This window comes from Anser anser, assembly GCF_964211835.1.
Source record: "Anser anser genome assembly, chromosome: 11".
Classification (NCBI taxonomy): domain Eukaryota; kingdom Metazoa; phylum Chordata; class Aves; order Anseriformes; family Anatidae; genus Anser; species Anser anser.
Window position 1 is genome coordinate 15,613,269 of NC_139732.1, and position 20,267 is coordinate 15,633,535.

Below are 20,267 nucleotides of genomic sequence, written 5' to 3' on the forward strand. Positions count from 1 at the left end.
CAGATGTTGTATGTAACTAGGACACGACGAACTCCATTGAAAAAGGAAACACAAAGATTTACTCCATGCTACAGCGATGTGCTATGATTCTACAGTGTCACAACTTAATGGATGGCTGCTGGCCTAGTCTTTGAAAGGAGAAATCAAAGCACTTACTGCAAATCAGAAGTAAAACTATAAAATTATAATCTTCTAATTTGTTTTGAATGGCATTGAGTTGACATTGAGTACCACCTTACTGTACCCTTCAGTATGTATTAATACATGGAGAAAGCAATGGCAATGCCCTCTTTATTTAATATATCCTCAGAATTTTGTTGTTATTGTTAGCAGACTTTCAAAAATTACTTCTATGACCCGGACGTGTTTAAACTATATATTTGACATTTATACTTTGCTGGTTGAATTTCTGTCTGGTCATCCTGAAATAAAGCAGAGAAACTGTATTGGAATCCATGAGGTTATTCAATTGACATTGCTACTGAACAATGACCTTCATATGGAAATTCAAACTAGTTTTGGTTATTACATTAACTAAGTTTTAAGCAGAACTTGCGTGGAGGTGTGGATTTCATGGCTAAGGCAGTTTTTAATCATACCTGCATTAGAAATGCCATCTATACACCATCATATGTAAGAAATTGCACTAATATTGGTTTAATTATCCAATCAAATTGAACAAGGAATGAGTTTGGCTGAAATAATCAAGTCTATAGAGAAAGTGCCAGCTCTGATACTTACCAAGATTTGACAGTTGCTTGTTGTCATGACCTTGCTTCTTTTATGTTTAGCAGGAGGTCAGAAAGTATGCTAGCTGTAATTGCTGCCTTCATAAGATTCTGTAGGCCATCCTCTGCAGCAGACTTGAACCAGATTGTCTACGTGTATCAGATTTCGATGAGCTGGGTACAAATCTCTATTTTGTTCTCACAGCCATTAAGTCCTGTTTCTGACTACCACCATATACAGTCTGTGGAACAACTTAGACTTCATGATATTTCCTTGCAGAAATAAAAGACTAGCAAGTTATTTCTTGAAAGCTATATGTAATGGGAGACCTTACAAAAATTGGACTTAAAAAAAAAATACAAGACAAAAAAACAGGCCATTGATACCATGAACTTTATTATGAAAATAATGTAAATGAAATTAATAATGTGTACAAAAGATTTTCTGGTATTGTTAAATCATTTTGTCTGCTGGAAAAGAAAAGAACATTGTTGCCCAAAGGTATACCCCATCTGGAAATTAAATCCATTTTTACTAGAAATGAAATCATTCAAAGTAAACGGCAGAAAAGCTTGTGTTTTAACTGTTTCCATGTGGTTAAAAGTAGATGATATTTAACCCACAAATGCCTCAGGCACTTTATTACTTTGAGTTAATGAATGCTAATTGTTTCTTGAATTGGAGATCAGCAGCTCCTCCTTTTCATGGTTTTCCATAATGTTACAAGGAGTATTTTAAGTCAGATATGAAGCAGCTCTAGTGACTTAATGGGGAAAAAAAAAAAAAGATGAATTTTTATACACATAACTTCCTTTCTCATTTATATGAGTTGATTATACAGATCTCCACTTTGGGCTTTATAAAAGGCCCCCAGCTTTATTTTCCAACAAATTAGAAACATACCAAGTTTTAAATAACATATCAAGTGTTTTAAACATAAAGACATGAATTTCTATCTACATCCTCATGGCCCAAAATAATTTGTCTGTTATCTTTAGTAAACCAGGCATATTCATTATGCCTCCTTAATCCTGTATCCTTACGAATTGAGATGTCAGTCTGAATGACAGGAATGCTTTTCACAGCTGTGCCTTGAAGGACAGACACCTTTCTGCCATGAACTATACCAGAAAAACTCCCATTGCAAAACAGTTCTTCCATGGTTCTCAGTAGTCCGGTGAAGTCACTTCCATAAAATCCATGGAACTGTTGCTAAGATTAGGTGCATATACGTTGCTGAAGCTTTATGGGGAACTGACTAAGAGATCCCTATACATTAATTATGCCTTCTAATTACACACTTTTAGTAACCTCCCCATGTCCCAGAAGAATCCTGGAATGAACAAAGAGGAGCATAATTCCTCATTTATGGAGAGGAATTCTTTCTAGCTCAGTAATCACATTCAAGATTACAAGTCAGCGGAGAGGACAGCACCAGGACTTGTTTCTAGTTTCTCTTCAGTTTTACAGGACTTCTGCTTGTTAGTGGCAAAGGTGACTTCATCCACTTGCATTTGAGGATGGGAAAAAATGAAAACCTTAAATCTGTGTGTTTGTTTTTCCTGTTTTAAGAGTGTTCTTTCACCTGACAAGATGATTGTGTGCCCACTCATGCTCCTTTTGGGGGAAATACTTGGAAAGCATTGAGTGTGATGAAAACTCTTGTATTACAAAGGCAAAATCCCTTGTTCTCAGAAGTTTTTTAGAAGTTCTTAGTGATACGCCATCTGAAGAGCAGCCTCCGAAGTATAATAGTAAGGTAAATTAACTTGGCTGAAAAATATTTGCAGCTTGTTTCAGAGGGGGAGTTCCAGCCTTTCAATAAATGTTCCATGAAGATCCTATTGGATTTAACATATTCATTGCATTTCCTATTGGAGCAGCATTTCCAAATGATATTGTGGTGTTCAATGTGAAATGCCAAAACATTGCGAAAAACTGCTACTAGTGGCAAAAGGGTTAAACAACATATGAGCTAGTTATCTGTCTGGAGCTTCAAACAGGCACGTTCTACATCAAAAAGGGACTGCAGTAACTCCTTGATCAAAGCTCAGGTAATTTAATTATTTGCCTTCATGAATCAAGGGGTCCTTGAACAAGCTCAGGATGTCTGGATATTAGAATATGGGAAATTTATTGTTTCACTCCTTCTAATATTCCAACATCAAAGAGAGTTTTTTCCTACAAACAAAGCAGCCTGAAGTCAAAGAACTCAAGCAAAAGCTAGCGTGGAGAGCTTCAGTTTCGTAGCAGCTTTGTGAGCTGAAAATTAAGCTGATTCCTGTGGGGTGAGATATTTACCACTGCGATTCTTTGTGTTTATTTTACATAACTAAATATCTGTACTGAAACTTGCAAACTGAAATGCTTACCTCCTATTTCTGTAAGCTCCCGTAGTTGATATTCTTTTTCCTCTTTTTCAATTTTACATGACTTTCCATGTTTTGCTTTGCAAATCTCTGTTTACCAAGCTCTAAGTGGCTCCTTGACCACATCGTGCTTTGAGATTCAAATTGGCACAATGTACTGTAAACCGTGTACCCTAATGCTGAGGGGAGTTCTTAGCCGGTTCCTCCAGCACTCCCAGCCAAAAGGCAGAAGGATTTTAGGGTGGCAACAGATGTCTGTGATCTGAAGGAGCAGGACTCAATCCCATGCACTCCCTGTGCTTCTCACCATCGATGGCAGTTTTGTTTGTTCAGGATTAATAGGGCAAAAATCAGTTGGCTTTTTTAAAATGCTAAACATAGCAGAGATGTGCACGCCGATACAAGAACAGATTCTCGGCCTGCAAAAACAAATGTCTCTTTATTCCTTGGAAAGATTCCTTTGTAATATTCCCTTTTATTTTTATGCTTGCACTTTCTTATTTTCCTTGGCCAGACTTTCTTTCACAGCTGGGGCGCATCCCTCTTTTTTCCATGTTCATGGACAAAACATAACATACTAATATGTCATGGTAAGTGCCAGTCTCGGTGTGCGAATTGTATGTTTATCTGCTATATCATTTCTGCATAAAAGCTTTCTCATTGCTTGTGTTTTCCTGATTTTGTATGTGTATATTCATGACCTGCAACAGTGCTGTATGTCAAACTGCTCTTGCAGCTAGTGAGATGTCTTTGTGCAGAGTACTTCCTTATATCTTAGCAGGGAGCAGAAATAAAGTAGTGGGAGACAAGTCAATAGAGACAGGAAACAAATGCAGTCTCTACATGTGGTGACAAATGTTTCCGAGAATGATAAGTAAGTTATATAAATAGAAAGAAAATAAAATGGGTTGGCGCATCCCACCTTCTCATATTTAACTGTGAAATAATAAGTGCCTCAGATTTCTAATACTGTGGATCCTTTTGCAAATGAAAATATATCTTTGAAAAAATGCCATGGAAATTTTTGTTGAGCAAAAGGAAGGCAAAATGCAAAATTATTTTAAACAATCTAATTATCTCACGTAACACACTAAATAGTGAAGACAATTTAACTTATGCCATATTCTTCGTGTCATTGCCATGCTGGTGAAGAGTTCCACAAAGTATTTTGTTTAACTGGTGACATGATGCTTGGAGTGACATGCTCCTCAGTTTAGTGTGAAGGTGTTGTAATCTACTTCGCATATTGGCGCGCTGTAAAACAGCTCTATCAGCTGTATGCACTAAAGTTCCTTACAATAAGATTGCAGAATGAAGTGCTCAGTCGTAAAGACATTCCAAATTCCTACCAGACTTCCCAAGTAATTCTGTTACTGGAAGAATTACCTTGTTTCTGTGAAACTTTTGCAACCAGACTAATTTTTAGTTTCTTCAGCTTGAATGGAAAACTTTCTTTTAACCTTGAAAGACCTTGCTTTTCACTTCAATTAACTAAATATGTTCAAATTATTAACGTGATAGTCTCATTCAATATTTTCCAGGAGATCAGCCAATAGAAAGGTGATTATTTAGCTCGAAGTGAAGTTGCTTGGTTGGTATCACAGCAAATCTATGGTAGCATCCAAGGCAATAATATAGTCAACCAGGCAGTATTGCCAAAGTTTTACCTGTATACACATATGCACACATACATATATATATACACATGTGCACATGCACCCTTATTGGATGTCTATCATAGTCTTACTGCAAAATCTTTGTTACTAAGCAGGACTGCATGCATGAGTTTATGGAAGCTTTAATTTCTGCCATGTAAACTATATTGTGGTGTGAGTGGTAACATTTGCCTGTGAATGATGTAGTGACAGTGCACATGCCTGTGCCATTACCAGAGGAGGAGGAATTGATTAGCAATAACACACTTCATTAACACTGCACTTTCTCAATCATTGTAATTGTGGCTCTTCCCCTAAAACATCAAGTGGAACAGGTTTCATTTCAACCAAATCAATCTAATGTGTTAAAATTTACATAATTTCCTCTCATTGCATTTATAGAGCAGCAGGAATTTTAATTTGCATTGTCTGTATAGTCTATAATCAAAGTGTTAAGAGCACAAGGTTTATTCATTATGTATGGCATGTGGTGACAAATTTACATAATAGGCTGCATCTTGCTGAAATATTCCTCCTTTCCCCACCCCCACCTTTGCAATTTTGGTTATAAATTATTTTCTATAAACCTGCTAATGCAATTAAACAAGACTTGGAGTTCCGTAGAACATTTATTAGAGAGAAGTATCCTTATAGAAATAAATAAGTAGATAAAATGTCATACTGAAGTGCTAAGGGAAGACATTGACAACTGGACTGTGCGTCCTGATTTCAAGAGAAAGCTGCTCTAAACCCACTGCAGCATGTTCTGTTGTTGTATACTGGAGGTAAACATTTCCATACTGAATGGAAAGATACCTTTCTGTTTGTCCATTGACAGTTTTTATATAGAGTCTGTGGTTTGAAATTTTTCAAAACTAAGTTAGGGACTGAAAAGCAATTAAGAAATTAAGATGCAGTAAGCATAAATCTCCATTGTTGACTGTTGCTTGCTAAGGTCAACCTTTGTTTTATGAAAATAAAACTGCTTAACAAGATATATTTGAAGGAAAGTCACTGTATTTTAGTAAATAGAGGGAAAAATAGAGGATTTTGGTAACATTTGTAGCAGCTGAAAATACTAGTTAAATGAGGAATGTAATTCATCCATTGCTTTAGATACACAGGTTCCTCTAAGAAGTGTCACAAATCCAGGCATAGCCTAAGAGTCGTCATTTAGGTCTTTGAACCAGCTGAGATTTTTATAAATGGCATGTGCCGGACAGCTCCCTTCTCCCTTTAACTGCCCAAATAAGGATGTTCAAGACTAAAATGTAAGAATATACATTTATTTTTATTATACCATGGTATGATATAATGCAAGAGTATAAACAAATATGCTCCATGTTCCAGCATGTACTAAAATTCAAGTCATGCAAGACTTACCTACCTTTGATCAAATAACAGAAGTGCAGAATATATTTAGATACCAACACTCATGCCAGTAAGAAGCTGTACGGACAGCTGTTTCAGTCTTTTACTGAAACATTCATACAAACATTTCTATTTAAACATGATTAAATCCTTAATCTGACATTCAGAGTTTAAGATTGACATAGTGTATTGTATGTGAATTGTCTTTTAGTCTATGCTAAGCTAAGTTAAGTGTAAGTGGGTGTATTACATGCATGATGACTTGCATTTTCACGTTATGTAAGTATAGGAACAGACGCAAATCTGACTTTTGTGAATGTTTCAATCTCTATGAAACTGGAGTTAAACTTTGTTTTATGTAGTAGCTGTTAACATCCAACACATACCAATGTACATCTAAACGGTGTTATGCCAATGTAGATGCAACTACTCCATACATTAAAATGAGACTGAATACTATAAATAACTTCACATTACTGTTACTGAAGTTATAAGATTAATACATAGACAGTAAAGTAAAGCTCAGTAGATTTAGAAAGGTGTACGAACAAATGTAAAGTCAGTTAACCTTTGAGAAAGGGAGGAAATCCAAGGAAGGGGAAGACTCATTTAGCAACTGAACTCACCAGTAAAAGGGTCCACTAAAGTGATTATGAAGCTGTAACACTGGCCACTTTTTCTTTTTTTTTTTTTATTTCAGTTTTTTCAGCAGAAGTTACTGTATGTGCTGCACAGTCCTTGAAAATTACTGTCTCATTCTGCTGTCAAGCTCCTCAGACAATGACAGCTTTGCCCTCTTTCCATTTTTTTCTTCCTTGCATTTCTTCCTACCATTTCTTCATATCCATTGAATATTCTGTTTAAAATTCTGCAAGGAGCTATCAAATGGGAGGTTTTACAGCTAGAAGCATATAGCATGGGCAAGTAATGTAAGAACAGTGGTCTGTTTGCCCAGTCATATTCTCAGAGATAAACAACGTATGTGCTCAGTATTCATATTCATATAGTGGACCCATTCTGCTTACATGGGCTGTAGAGGAGGGGGCAGGGGAATGCGCTGCAGTTTTTAAATGACTTCCTTTCTACACACAGTGTGTGAGAGCTGAGCTTTGCAGAATATTTCTGTCAAATCAAAATCTCGTTTGAACTGCACCTGGTTTCGGACACTGATGTTTCCAAGCGTCAGCACATCTTGCTGTTGATTAAGCATCAGCTGAAAAAATGCCAGTTGGAAATGTCACCAAAGCTCCTCTTTATTCCTGTCCAGCAAGCGAACTCCTCCCAGCCATCTGGGGGGAGCCTGCCTTTCTGTGTAAGTGAGAACGGGTGTTCTCCAAAGCCCAAGAAGTAAAGGGAAAAGATGGAAATATATAGAGAGCTAGGTGCAGCGGCAGTTCATACCAGGTGAGGATGTGCCTTCTCTGCGGAATTGCACCTGGAGGTTAACTGAGCCAAGTGAAGCTCTGTTTACATCTGACACAGGTGAATTGAACTACCAAGTTCAGTTTGGGAAATTTCACTTTGTGCAATAACACCTCAGAGTTGGCTTAGTCCTGTTGCTGTGAGCTTTCTAGAACAAGACCTGCTGCTGAAGTATAAACAGAAGTGCACTCAATCTGCTCTTGCCATGAGAATAAAATACAATAGTCAAAGCAATATATCTTAACCAGTTCTGCTGGTACAATGTTCAGCAGTGCACCTACTGCTCAGGGTGCTATCATTTATATCCTGTTTCATTCAATTTGATATATAGTTTTTCCTTGCGTGTGGCTTCAGCAGCTGTCACGTAGATAAGACTTCAACTGGAATCTGTGTTTGTGATACTTTTTATGAATAAGAAAAATGTGTTTTACAACTTGATTCGAGACATGAAAGAGAAATCAGATGAAATTAAATTGTTTTAGAAGTTTAGCAAATGTCTCTTGAATTGGGTAGAGAACTTGGTCAGTGAGTAAAACAGGATAAAATGTATATTCATCAGTTCAAATAGATTAAGATATTCACTGTAATGCTATGATGCTACAAAAAAAAAAAAACAGGAATACCTTTTCTGCAAACAAAATTACAAATTCCCTATTAACTCAATAACTCAGCTCTGTTTGAAAAGGCTATAGGTATTCCAATTAGAGAATTGCCTAAGATTGCTGTAATTAACCTGCCAACAGGAAGGAGAAGACACTTCCTTTCCAAACTCCTGAGGGATAGCTGGCATCCAGGCATGGGAGCGAGGGAATGGTTCACCTTTCTCTGAGATGCTGCAGTTTGGGCAGGATGTAGACAATCAAATGAGACCCACCAGGATTGGTTTTCAATCTGTATTTTCCTGTATCTGTAACGTGGAATTTTAGAGTATCATCTGCAGGTTTTATGTAACAAACGTGTTCTTCTTCCAGTACCAACACCAGCGGCAAAACGTGATTCTCAAGCTCTTGTCTTGTGGCTCACCGTACTTAAAAATTTGAGTTTTGTGTTGCGTGTCTAAGTTTGCTATCATATGCGTTGAAACCTATCTGCTGCGTTACGTGTGATTTTGCTTTGTGAACCTTCCTAAAGTACTTCTGTATTGCTTGCCTGAGGTGACTGGAGTCAGTGACCAAGGTCTGGTTGTGTGCTCCTCTTCTTTGTTATTTAGCAGTCAAACCCACTTTGCATAGAGGCAATTTATTTCTTAGTGCTTCTAAAAACATTAGAAATACTGATGTTGACAGCTTTCAAAGGAAATAGATCAGCTGCACATAGACAAAATATTCTACTAATTTAGTGGTTCTTTCCTTCTTTGATCCTGTTTCTGTTTAGGTGCTATAGAAAAATTCAGTATTTAATAGGTTTTTGGGAAGTTGGTTTTAAATCAGGAAGAGATCAGCAATATGACATTGCAGGCTCCAGAGGAAAAATGAAATGTCATGTAACGGAAATAAGTGCTACAAGTCTTTGTGAGGCAACTTCTGTATTTTTTTTTTCCAGCATGATTAGATTTTATAAATATCCTGCTGTGTACAGGTATGTTCTTATCTCCCCGTCTACCAGTACAGGATGATGGGCTGTCCTCCACTCTCAGATGACAAGCAGCCAGCAGCAATTAATGACAGCACTGGAATTTTTGGCACCTTTTTCACACTGCACTGACTCTCTGCTCACAGGATAATTATCTCTCCGCTTTGCTTTATGTCACTGAATACAGGACATGCATCACTGCTCCTTCGAGAAATTTCCAAATAATTTATTGGTGAAGCTCTGATTTCTCAGTGGTTTTGGGGAGAGGGAACCTTGACTCCAGATGTGACTAACACATTACTGACTGACGTATTACTGACATCAGTGTCTTGGTTTCTCTTTCCTGAAGTGCTATCAGTGAATTCTGGGCAGGGTATAGCATTGTGATCGGAGATGATAAGCATCTTTATGTATTCTGGATTGAAGCTGAGTATCAAAGGAATCTCTGTACATATTTATGAGGAAGGGGACAGTAATTTTCAGGATAGATGAACATGTTTAAATATAGGCAAAGGGAAAGATCATGGAGGTGGTGTACTTAAAATTTCTGTTTCATGTTAAGTTTTATTCTGCAGCAAGCTATGTTTATGGGCTCCATTGTGAGAACTGAAATAAAAGATAGAGTAAGCAGTGCCAGATCTGGGAAGAACATGGATCTTCTTTATTCCATATGCACTCTGTCAAATAAAATTTCTTTTTATTCCTCTTCCATTAAAGACAGAGAGAAAATGGATTCTTATTCTTGACTTTTCACCCCCATATTGTTTAGCTTTTAATCTTTTTAGTGTCTGGACCTTTCTTTTAGCTTTTGTCTCTATTGCTCATTTTTAAATATACTAGTACCACAGACTTCCTTTCCACATTCTTGAACTCCTTGAACTCAGTAGGATTTTTACTGTTGAATTTTAATGGGTCAGGTCTAAGTATTCAAAGTGCCACGTACAGTGGATTCCCAAAACTCAGTTCAAACTTAGAGCACATTTATTGCAGGGATCTTCTTTTTTATTTTAATTATTATTTTTTTTTAAACTGTGATTCCACTTACTTCAATCATTATTACGTACTTCAAATTTTGGGGAGTATTAAATGATATGCAGAACACTAAACCGGGTACACAATATGCATCTTATCCTCAGAAGCAAACAGTGTTATAAGTTTTTTGAAGAGGCCGTAGATTACTGCAAGGAAGCGCAGTGAAGAGGATTGAATTACTTATGCCAGACTATTTACATGGCACTGAGCCTAAGTGGTTGTCAGAAGAGTTTCTCCTGTTGAATGATCAAGATAAAGCTACTAAAGTCCTTCCAACTCATTCAGCTGTACAGGCTTTGATTACCTAAACCTGGACTGAACCCACTAAATCTGTCTGGTTCTTCTGAACTGCAGTCTTTAAATAACTTCCCCCCAGTAGCATCCTGGGGTGAGTTGTTGCTTCTAAAGACAGTTTGGAAGAAAAACTGTTGGAGTAGGGATCTTCTAGTCAGAGAATACCAAAGCTGTTCTTAAAAGATTCTGATAATAAGGAAGTAGAGAGCGGAATTTAAGTCCACTCAGATTCAGATTTATTTGATGTCCTTCAGGTCATTAAAGATGAGCTCTATTTTTCTATATAAAATGACTCTCGTGCTTTTTCAGATTAGATATTACATATTTGTTATAGTCTCATAGAGCCTGAGAAAGACAAGGGGTGTACATTTGATTAATCGACCTCTTGAAATTCTTAGTCTTGCCTTTACCATTAAAAAAGAAATGTGAAAACTGTTTAAAGTCTATTAGATCACAAGGTGTTCCCTGTATGTTACTTGCTGCTTTCCAGCTTATTGTTTAAGAAGTTCAATACTACTAATTCCATTCTGATTATTTTTCCTCACATTTAAAATGGAGGTAATGTAAATATTTTATTTCTGTGGCAAACTGTTCCTCAAGAACGTGATGAGGATACCACAGAACAAAACAAAATTCAGATAGCTGTGGCTGTAATAGTCTCCCAAGGAACTGTTAAGGCTTTCAAAAGAAAGAACATTAAATCAATACAGTCTAATCATTTCTTCCAAATATTTTCTCCATATATTATGGTATAGAATTCCAATAGATTTTTTCTTATTCTTGAACTGTTATTATCTCCAGTTTCTTTTAGAATAATATTACAAAATATCTGTTTCAGTCATAGACCTAGTAGTTGAACTTCTTTATGCAGAAAAGAAAGGGCATTCACTACTTGGAAGTTGTTGTTTCTCAGATTCTAAAATAGAAAATCATAAAGCAACACGCTTGCTGTGATTTAAAATACTTTCCTTGAAAAAAAAAATTAGATTTTTTAATTCAGAGGAAAATTAATTCGATCTCTTAGTATTCTTAGCAAATGAATCATGTAAGAGTTTTCAAAGTCAAATGTTTACTTTGATAAGATGGAAGATTGAACTTGAGACGAATTGCTAGCTCCCACATCATGTCAGTTAGACTCAATTGAAACTAGTTTCCAGATTTGTTTTTTGTCTGCCTCTTGTTTCTGTTTAGGACAGAATGTATGGATGTTTACAGACACACATTTTTCTCTTTTGATATTTTTTGAGAAGTGCAATATTGTCTAAATTGGAGTTGGAATGGGATTTACAATTGTATACAGACATAATGTATGTATGCACACATTTATATTTTAAATGCAAATGTTTAAATTAAATGTTACAATTTAATTTATTATCTAGAGGTAATAGTGGTTAGATACATCAGATGTGTTTTATGGATAAGTATCACAGATCAGTTCATCATTCAGGGTGGAAGAGATGTCAGGAAGACATATTAGTCCAGCCTCCTGCTTGAACTGAAGCAGGGTCAGCTGCAAGATCAGACAGGGTTGCTCAGGGCTGTACCCCCTGTGGCCTTGCAGAGCTCCAGGGATGGATGTTTTAATGGGGGACACTGCTCCAAGAGCTGGACTTGGTGAGGGCTCAGCTCTGAAGAGGCTGATGGTGCCTAATGTGATGCAGGTGATGCTGCAGCAGCCAGTGGGCTAGGAGGCCCAGCAAGTCTTTTCCCACCTATCAGTCTGCCCCTGAGCTCTCTGAGTGGCTTTCAGGCCATGCTGCTTCTACAAAGACAATCACACCGTGCTTAGCTTTACAACGTGGCTGTTATCTGGTTTCTGCTGCAGAATGCGTTATCAGTGCTTGTACGGCTTTCCTCAGATTGGGGTTGTTCTGGAGAGTGTGGCACTGTGTGTGTAGTGGGAGAGTTTTCAGTTTCATTTAACATTGGCAGTAGCTGTTTCTGTTTAGCGTGCTGAGTATTAGGAAAAATCCGCTAGATTTGACTGATGGAGCTGCAGAATATAAGAATGGCCTTTACAGGTAAGAGGTCTGAAATTATTTCTTTAGTATTTGTGTCTAGTTTGAGACTGGGACAGTAGCAGAAAAATAAATTTGCTTCAAAAGTAAAAGATGTTACATTTTAAAGAAATTAACTCTTCCCTTTAACTATCTCTAAACCTTTTACTCTAAGATTAAGGATTTTTTTTTGCAGTTCAGAAATTTAAAGAAAAAAAAAATCCTAGCAAAGAAGGTATGGTTTTGGGCTTGTTCTGCAGTAGAAAGCGTTTGATAATATAGTTATGCCAGGACATCTATATCAATAACAATCCTTATTTCAGGCACAGCATGTGTTGGCAAAGGAGTGCTTTTATCAGTTCATGAATATAACTCATATAGCAGAAATGACTCCTCTTTGCCAGCTGAAATATTTCTATTCTCAGTTTTTTTTCTTACACCATTGTGAGTGAAACCATATGTCTCTGGCTGACATAGACTGAACCTACATTTTCAGGGTGCCAGAGAAAGTCCAACATTACTAACTTAGACATCTCTAAAGTTCCTGCTGTTTTTTAAAGGATCATTTTTAATGTCATATTTTTTAAAGAAACACTAATCTCACCAACACAAGAAGGTATCAATGAAAAGGGATTTTACATCCTGTCAAAACCCACAAAAAAGATTAATACAGTACGTGGGTTAATGTCACATTTTCTAATCTAGAAGAATCTCATTAAAAATGTGGGTTCTTCTCCTACCATTGTGGATTGTTTTAATGACTTGTTGTATGGCATTTATTCAGGTCATTCATCTCTTTACACCTCCCCAGATGGCTCTGCCCATCTCTTATGTTTGCACATGGTTTTAAAAAACAAGAGTGTTTAGGGCTACAGGACCTACTGTCAAACCAGGAATAATTTCTTGTCTAAATAATTTAAAATGTCTGAAGAATTTTCTTACATGTTATATAAAAACTTTGTGTAGGAGACCCAAAACCTGTGGATGAAACATAGTCTGAACACAGCCAACAGTGGCCTGGAGTTCAGAACGTGTGGAAGGAGTTATTGCTGTGTATACACACTGACATTGTTATCAAAATGAAGCACTTCTTAACTAGGAAATGTCACTAGTAGGTTGCTGGTGGAACATATATGTTATTCATATGCAGTAGGATTCAATTATCAGTGCTTGTGGTTAAGCTGTTTTTCAGGCTTCTGTGTATAAGCTTTTAGGTGTAAAAATATCTACTCCAGACCTGGGGTGTGTGTTTTTTTTTTTTGTTTTTTGTTTTTTTTTCCTTTTCCTTCTCTCATAGTCTGTATTTGCAGGTATAGTTGTTTAGGCAGAGGTAGGACAGAAACTGAAGGAAAAAAGCTCTCAAATCTCTTTGTTACAGATCAGTTTGGATACGTCAACAGCAGTTACATGAGGATAAAACTGTTAAATTGGTACAGCTCTGTTGCTTCTTGCCCACCAAGAAAGCTAGTATTACTGCAGTACACATGGCATTCTCGCATTTTGCTGCTGTGCAAAAAGCACTTCGTTATTCCAGATAACTGAGAAACTATCAGTGCCAAATTCTTGTGCTTTCAAAATCAGCTGGCTGGTGTTTCTTTAGGTCAGAGCCATCCCCGGTTACAGTTGTCTTAAGATGTGTGGGAGCTGCCAAGGAGAAATGAGACGGTGAGGAAGATGTTCAAGTAGAGAAAAGATGCAAATGATATGAGATACAAATATCAGGAGCATTCCTCTCTATGGAAACCTTTGTGGGTTTATTTCCTCCTCACCATTATTGGTTTATATGCAATGCGAGTTTATATTACAGGGATCTGGCACTGTACAAATCAAAATGAAATACAGAGGGTGAGAATCAGCTGATGCTGAATCTTTCCTTTGTCTGCGGGTCAAGGAATGTGCTTGACAAACAGAACAAATTCCTTCCATTAGTATTATCCTTTAGCATGAATTCCTGTTCATATTCTTTTGTTCTTCTTTCCCCAGAAGTCAGATTTAATGAAAATAAGGTGTAGATCTGGTTTCTTCTTCGTGTACGTGTGACAGTTCTGGCTGAGTTATATGCGTTCCATGTTTTTGCTACTCCTCTGTGTTTAATAGAATGATTTGAATTTTATTTTTTTGTCACCTGCCCTACATGCAGAAAAACTTATGAACTAAGAAAAACATGTTATTGGTGTTTGGGATCTAAGGATAAGAAGGTGAGTTAGGCCAAAACAGGAAAAAAGTGAACAATTCAGATGCTGGAGAGATATTCAAGGTTTAAAAAATTAACAAATTAAAAGAATATGTAACTTTTTAAGCACATAAAACTAGTTTGGCTTAGAATGAAAGGAGGATGACATTGGCACAGCAACTGAACTGAAGATATGCTAGTAATGGTGTTTGGGCTATGTAGAAAAGGTTGTGTCCCTCTCAGAGATACAGTCAGTCTCATCTTCCTTTCAACTAAGCCTGGTTAATCCTTAGCTCTTGTTAAACACAAAGGTTACAAGGTGTTTTATCACAAGCCAAAAATTACCTGAGGATAATCTGAACTGAAGCTATTACTGAACACATGCTGGCACTTTATGCAAGACAGTAGAAAAGGTTAATATCTATTTAGTGAATTGGAGGTCTTCCTTCCCAAGGCCAGGAAGAAATTAGGCTTGAACTATATCCAGGTTATTTGGGGTTGTAATAAATAGTCATGACGGAAGACAAAGTGTTCCAAATAAGAATACGGGCATCCCTGATTGGCTAATATCTTGCTAGGATCAGAGCCAGTACTAGTAATATGTCAGAATGACTTGATCATTTAAAAATTCTAGTGGTGAGTTGAACTTGTGCTTGGCTTCTCTACTTTTCCCTAATTTCATGGGACTGAGCTTTGGGAAGAGAGCAGATGTCTTTGGAATAGTTTCCATCATGTTTTTTTTTTGTTGTTTGTTTGTTTCAGTGAAACAAAGACATTTATACTGTTGGATAATAAAAATAAGAGTTGCTTGAACCAATATATTTTATTAGATCTAATATAACTGGAAAATTATCTTGATCAAATCTGTATTTCAGCCCAAGTGGTGGGAATTACTAAGCCTCACTTGTGATGTTTTTGATTGAGGCAGCCACCAGGTTGCTAATTGTAGCTAATTATTGCTGAAAATTGGGCTACAGTTTGTTTTAGATTTGACAATATCCAGAAGTGTTGGGCATTCAACTGGATGTAGATAATAGGAAATTCTAACTGTGGTTATTACAGTTATCCTAACAGATGCTCCTAATTTGCCATTGAATCATGGTAATATATTGTCCTTTCCTCATAATTTCTAATTATAAATTAAAATTAAGCAAATGGATGTAACACTTAATCTCATATGTGCTTGAGCTTTGCATTTTTAATTATGACACTTCTCAGTAGCTACATATCTCCATGGTATCTGGCTCACAACATATATCAGCCGTGGTAGGAAAAGTTGAAGCTGAAGTAAGCACACATCGTTCCACTGAGAGTCTTCCTTTAAAAAATCTTGGGATGTTTATTATGAATAGTTGAAATGAAAATTAACAGCTAGAGAAGCTTTACAAGAATCTGGAATTAGCCAGGCCTTTTTATATTTCATAGACCTTCATAGAAATGAAAAATGTGAACCAATACAGTACAACTGTTTCTGGGATTTGGGATTGGGCATGGTCTCGTAAACAATGATAGTGTACGGGAGCACGTTCAGCTGAGAGGAGTGTGTTAAAAGAGCAAAGCAATTGGAGCAAACCCTGCCAAAGAGGTAGCTTTGCTGGATGAGAGTTGCTACAACTAGTTGAAGCACTCTCTCATGCTGAGCTGGTAGAGGAATACAAATATTGACCAAAGAATAATATGGAACTGCAGGAGCTGAAAATGTGGCTATGTGTTATGAGTTTAAATTGATCTTCAAGTTTGTTTTGTCTTCATGTTTATGCAGAAGACAGTATGCTTTTGGTGACTTTCAGAAACAGTTGCAGTGTTTTAAAAGTGAAAAAAAAAATCATTAATAAATATTGATTTCATCAAAAGAATGGATAATGTGGTAAGGCACAAACAAGTAGCTGCCAAGAACATTTATTTTACTGTCTTCCATTCATTTCAGCTGGATTACATCAGGCCTAAAGAGAATAATATTAAACCACATCAACTTAATTTTCATCTGCTTATTCTAGAATTGTATCTTTTAATGAGGTATTATGAAATCATTTAATACAGAAACTTTTTGTGTATATATAGTTGAGATTTTAAAGTATTTTTTTTTGTAAGAGGATATTTAATTTGTTGCAAATAATTCATTAAATGAGGGTCTTCTTGCTCTTCCACTTCTGATAGTCATATTCTAATACATTCATTGAAAATGAGTTAATTTCAGAAAAATATTCAACAAACACCTATGTATATCACCAGCTTTCCTCATCCAGTATACTGCTTGCACAATGCCCCTAACATGTATTTTTATCAGGATCGTATTTTATTCTGATAAATTCTGTGACCCATTTGGTGCGTTTTGAGCTGTATTGATGGGATATACAAGCAATATGATAAACTTCAGTTCCCTAAATGGATAAGTGTAGTTCTTTGAATTAGGTTTCTGACATGAATATTAGCAATTACAAGTTGAAAGTCTGCTGTGAATAGTTACTTAAAATATGCTGTTTCAGCAAACATGCTTGATCATCTGAATTCAGGGAAATATTTGCAGAAATAGAATCTGAAAGCGTGTGAATCTGATCAAAAAGATTTAATATGAAATGAATATTTATAGATACATTGGCAATATTTGCATAGCTTTTATAATTGCTCATGGGTGTATCAGAGTGTCTTCAATTTCTTATCACATAAAAGAATGAACAGCTAGTGGTAAGTAGCTAAATACAGACACAAACTCTTTGCTGATTTCAGATTGTTGGAATTAAATTCTCCTCAATATAGCTGATAGCTAGAACTGTATCCAAGGGAGTCCAAGGCACAACTGCTGATCTTTGTAAGACAAAGACTTGTATTAATGAAACCCATGATAAATAGCACTGGTTCTGCAGTACAACATGGGGCATGCAGTTGTGCTAGTGCAGACCAGCTTCCCTGGCTCCCCGCAGCAGCCTCAGCAGCCTGCCCACCTGGGCATTGCGCTGCATGCTGCTCTCAGCCTGAACGTGTGAGAAAACCCTTAGCATACCACTGCGATCCTACAAGAATTCGTCACTCCTAAAGGATTCCTCAACTCAGTAGTCTTTCAGTTTCGTACCAAACACTGTTATTTTTTGTATTTATTTATGTTTTGTACAGAACCAGTACTGAACCCATCTATTATTATTATTATTTCCTTGAAAAAAGGCTTTGATTTGTAGACTCAAGAATCCATTGTTTGTCTTAAACAAAGTTAAAAAATGGACCTATGTGTTTTGCCTTCTATCATAACGTTGGCAGGAAGGTGACTTTAATGCCAGGTGCTTGTACAAAAAAATCATTCCAATTCCCTGCTTTAATTGCTTTACAGCCCTGCCACTGAAGGCAATGAAAAGTTTGCAGTTAAATCTTCCTGCCACTCTTTGAATACATAAAACTTATTTTTAACCTCTTAGTTATTGTTACAAGCTGATAGCTTCAGCTCCCTGATGTCATTTTCTTACTGACATTTCAGTGACTCATACAGTCCCTTTTATTCATTGTATTGTTATTTTTCCTGTGTTACTGATATATCTTTTGATCCATCTGGCTTACATGTTCTTAAGCTTTGAATTCAGCTACCAGGTTGGACACTACTTTGTTAGACTGTTTTCAACTGGTAATTTTAATGAACTGCATCAAATAGGCATTTGGGTAAAGTATTTGCAGCTGATTACCACTGAGGACATTACTTTCCTCTTACTGGGCAACTTGTCTTCTTTACATTCAGGTCTTTCCATCTTGGCCAACTTCTGCTCTTGAGCGCAAGTCAGCAAGACCTGCCTATTCTGAAGTCATCAGATTTGTTATCTGATGATAATAACCAGTATTTGTTCGATTTACTGTTTCCTCTGAAGTTACTAGTTCTTAATAGTAATTTCTGTTTGCCTGCCTGTGATCATGGCTGAATGCTGTATTCTAAAACTCAGTTTGCCTCTTGCAGTTTATGACTGAATGGTTTAGAAGAAAATGTAATCTTGGATGAAAGATTAATGTAAGTTGGTAGCTTTCAGAAAATACCACATTAATTCTAGCAATTATATATATATAATTGCAAAATTTTGAGATGCAATGTGCTGTGGTTCTTAAAGACTGCAAAGTCCACATTTCCGAAAATTATGACTCCAACGAAGTTTGAATGATAGTTTTGCTGAGAGTATGGAAGTTAGATAAAAGTAACTTGACCTTGAAATTTTATTTAAACCGTTTATATGTCTGCACAATGTCTGTGCATGTTTTTGGTTTGATTACAGGAACAGTAGATCTCAGTTTTGTAATGACAAAAGTTTTGTCTTCTGACTTACTGAAAATTTCAGAATGTTTGCTGCTTTTCCATTCTGTGATTGTATTAAAATAACACATGAGTAACTTTCATTCTTCTGGCTAACAACATAGATAATGCAACCAACAATGCCTGCTGGCAGCTAGTAACCTACCAAGACAGCGCATATAGAAAGCATATTAGATACAGCTTTTAAACTTCTTCATCCAGATTTTTTTTATTTATTTGTGCAATTCGCTTGTTAAAAATAGATAACTTCGCTTTTCCATTATAGTTTCAAAAACACTTCTTTATCTATTGCAGTCATTCTTCAATGAATTTCTTGCACTTGTTCTTGCCAAAATAAACCTGGCTTCTTTTTTAGGCTTCAAAGTGTTGTTCAAAACCAGAGAAGAGCTGCAGGGACACTTGAGGGTGCTCCCAACGCCTGCAAAGGGCTCCAAGGGCTAGGGGCTTACGTTTGACCTCTTCTGGTTCATCCGAGTTAGCATGTCACGTTAGATGTCAGTTAACAGAATGTTTTAGGAAAAGCATAATTTCTTGCTCATGTCTACGTTTTAAAAACTGTGCCTGTTGTATGGTTTGGAAAAGAGAAGGGCTCTTGCATCCTGGTTTTCCATGCAAGACCTTTCATTTCAACTGCTGAAATTACTCATTTTAAATACAGTGCTATACCATTAGTAAGCATGATTGTGGCCTATTTAATGTCATGCAAATGAAAAGAGCGGCAGGAGCTCCTTGTAGTGTGCTGTGATGTTGAGGGAGAAAGTGCTGAAGGAAAACCAGTCTGCCCAGGGCTTTCACCTCTGCTTGTGAGGTGCGTTGCTGTGCTATATACCTGGTTTTGCAGCTTGGTCAGTAGGGCCGGGTCAGGAGCGTTCCCAGTCTGCTACTGGGTAAGCTTAACATTGTGCTGCCCTTTATTTATGGTTTGAGACAAAGCTCAGCTCAGAACCCTGTGTGCAATGTGTTTTTTAACAGCGTTATATAAAGAATGCCAGCAAGTGAGCTATCATACACTTACTAGCAATTGACTTAGAACAATGTCATCTGAATAACAAGATAAAGCCTTGTAAATCTGTTCCGCTTTGCAAATGCGTAAGTACTGATGCTGAACCATGCTAAGAACCCAATTCAAATAATCTTGTGGTTCAAAATGGTCATGGTTCTTGTCCCTTGACTAGTTTGGGAAATAGCCTTCATTTCAGTGGTCAGTCAAACACTTTTTTTCCCCTTTCCAAGTCTAGACATACATCAAGTCTGTCTGATCTGGAACCCCAGATCAAGATACTGCTTGTGTGGAGGACAGCAGAAAATGTTGTGAAATATTTCACTGTACCAGCTCAGCTGAAAAGCTGCTGCTGCTTTAAAAAATATAAT

At 36.8% G+C, this 20,267-nt stretch overlaps 1 protein-coding gene across 17 annotated transcripts in view; it reads left to right on the plus strand.

Annotated features, from left to right (window-relative positions):
* The window catches only part of CDH11 (cadherin 11), a 464,785-nt gene that overhangs the window by 391,027 nt on the left and 53,491 nt on the right, over window positions 1-20,267 (plus strand). The window contains exon 1 of one of the 17 annotated variants that reach the window (XM_083794692.1): window positions 5,366-12,465. The exons of the other annotated variants lie outside the window; for them this stretch is intronic. The gene's annotated coding sequence lies outside the window, so the exon portion shown is untranslated. Of the gene's footprint in view, window positions 1-5,365; window positions 12,466-20,267 lie in introns of those variants that run through there. 17 annotated transcript variants of the gene reach the window in all.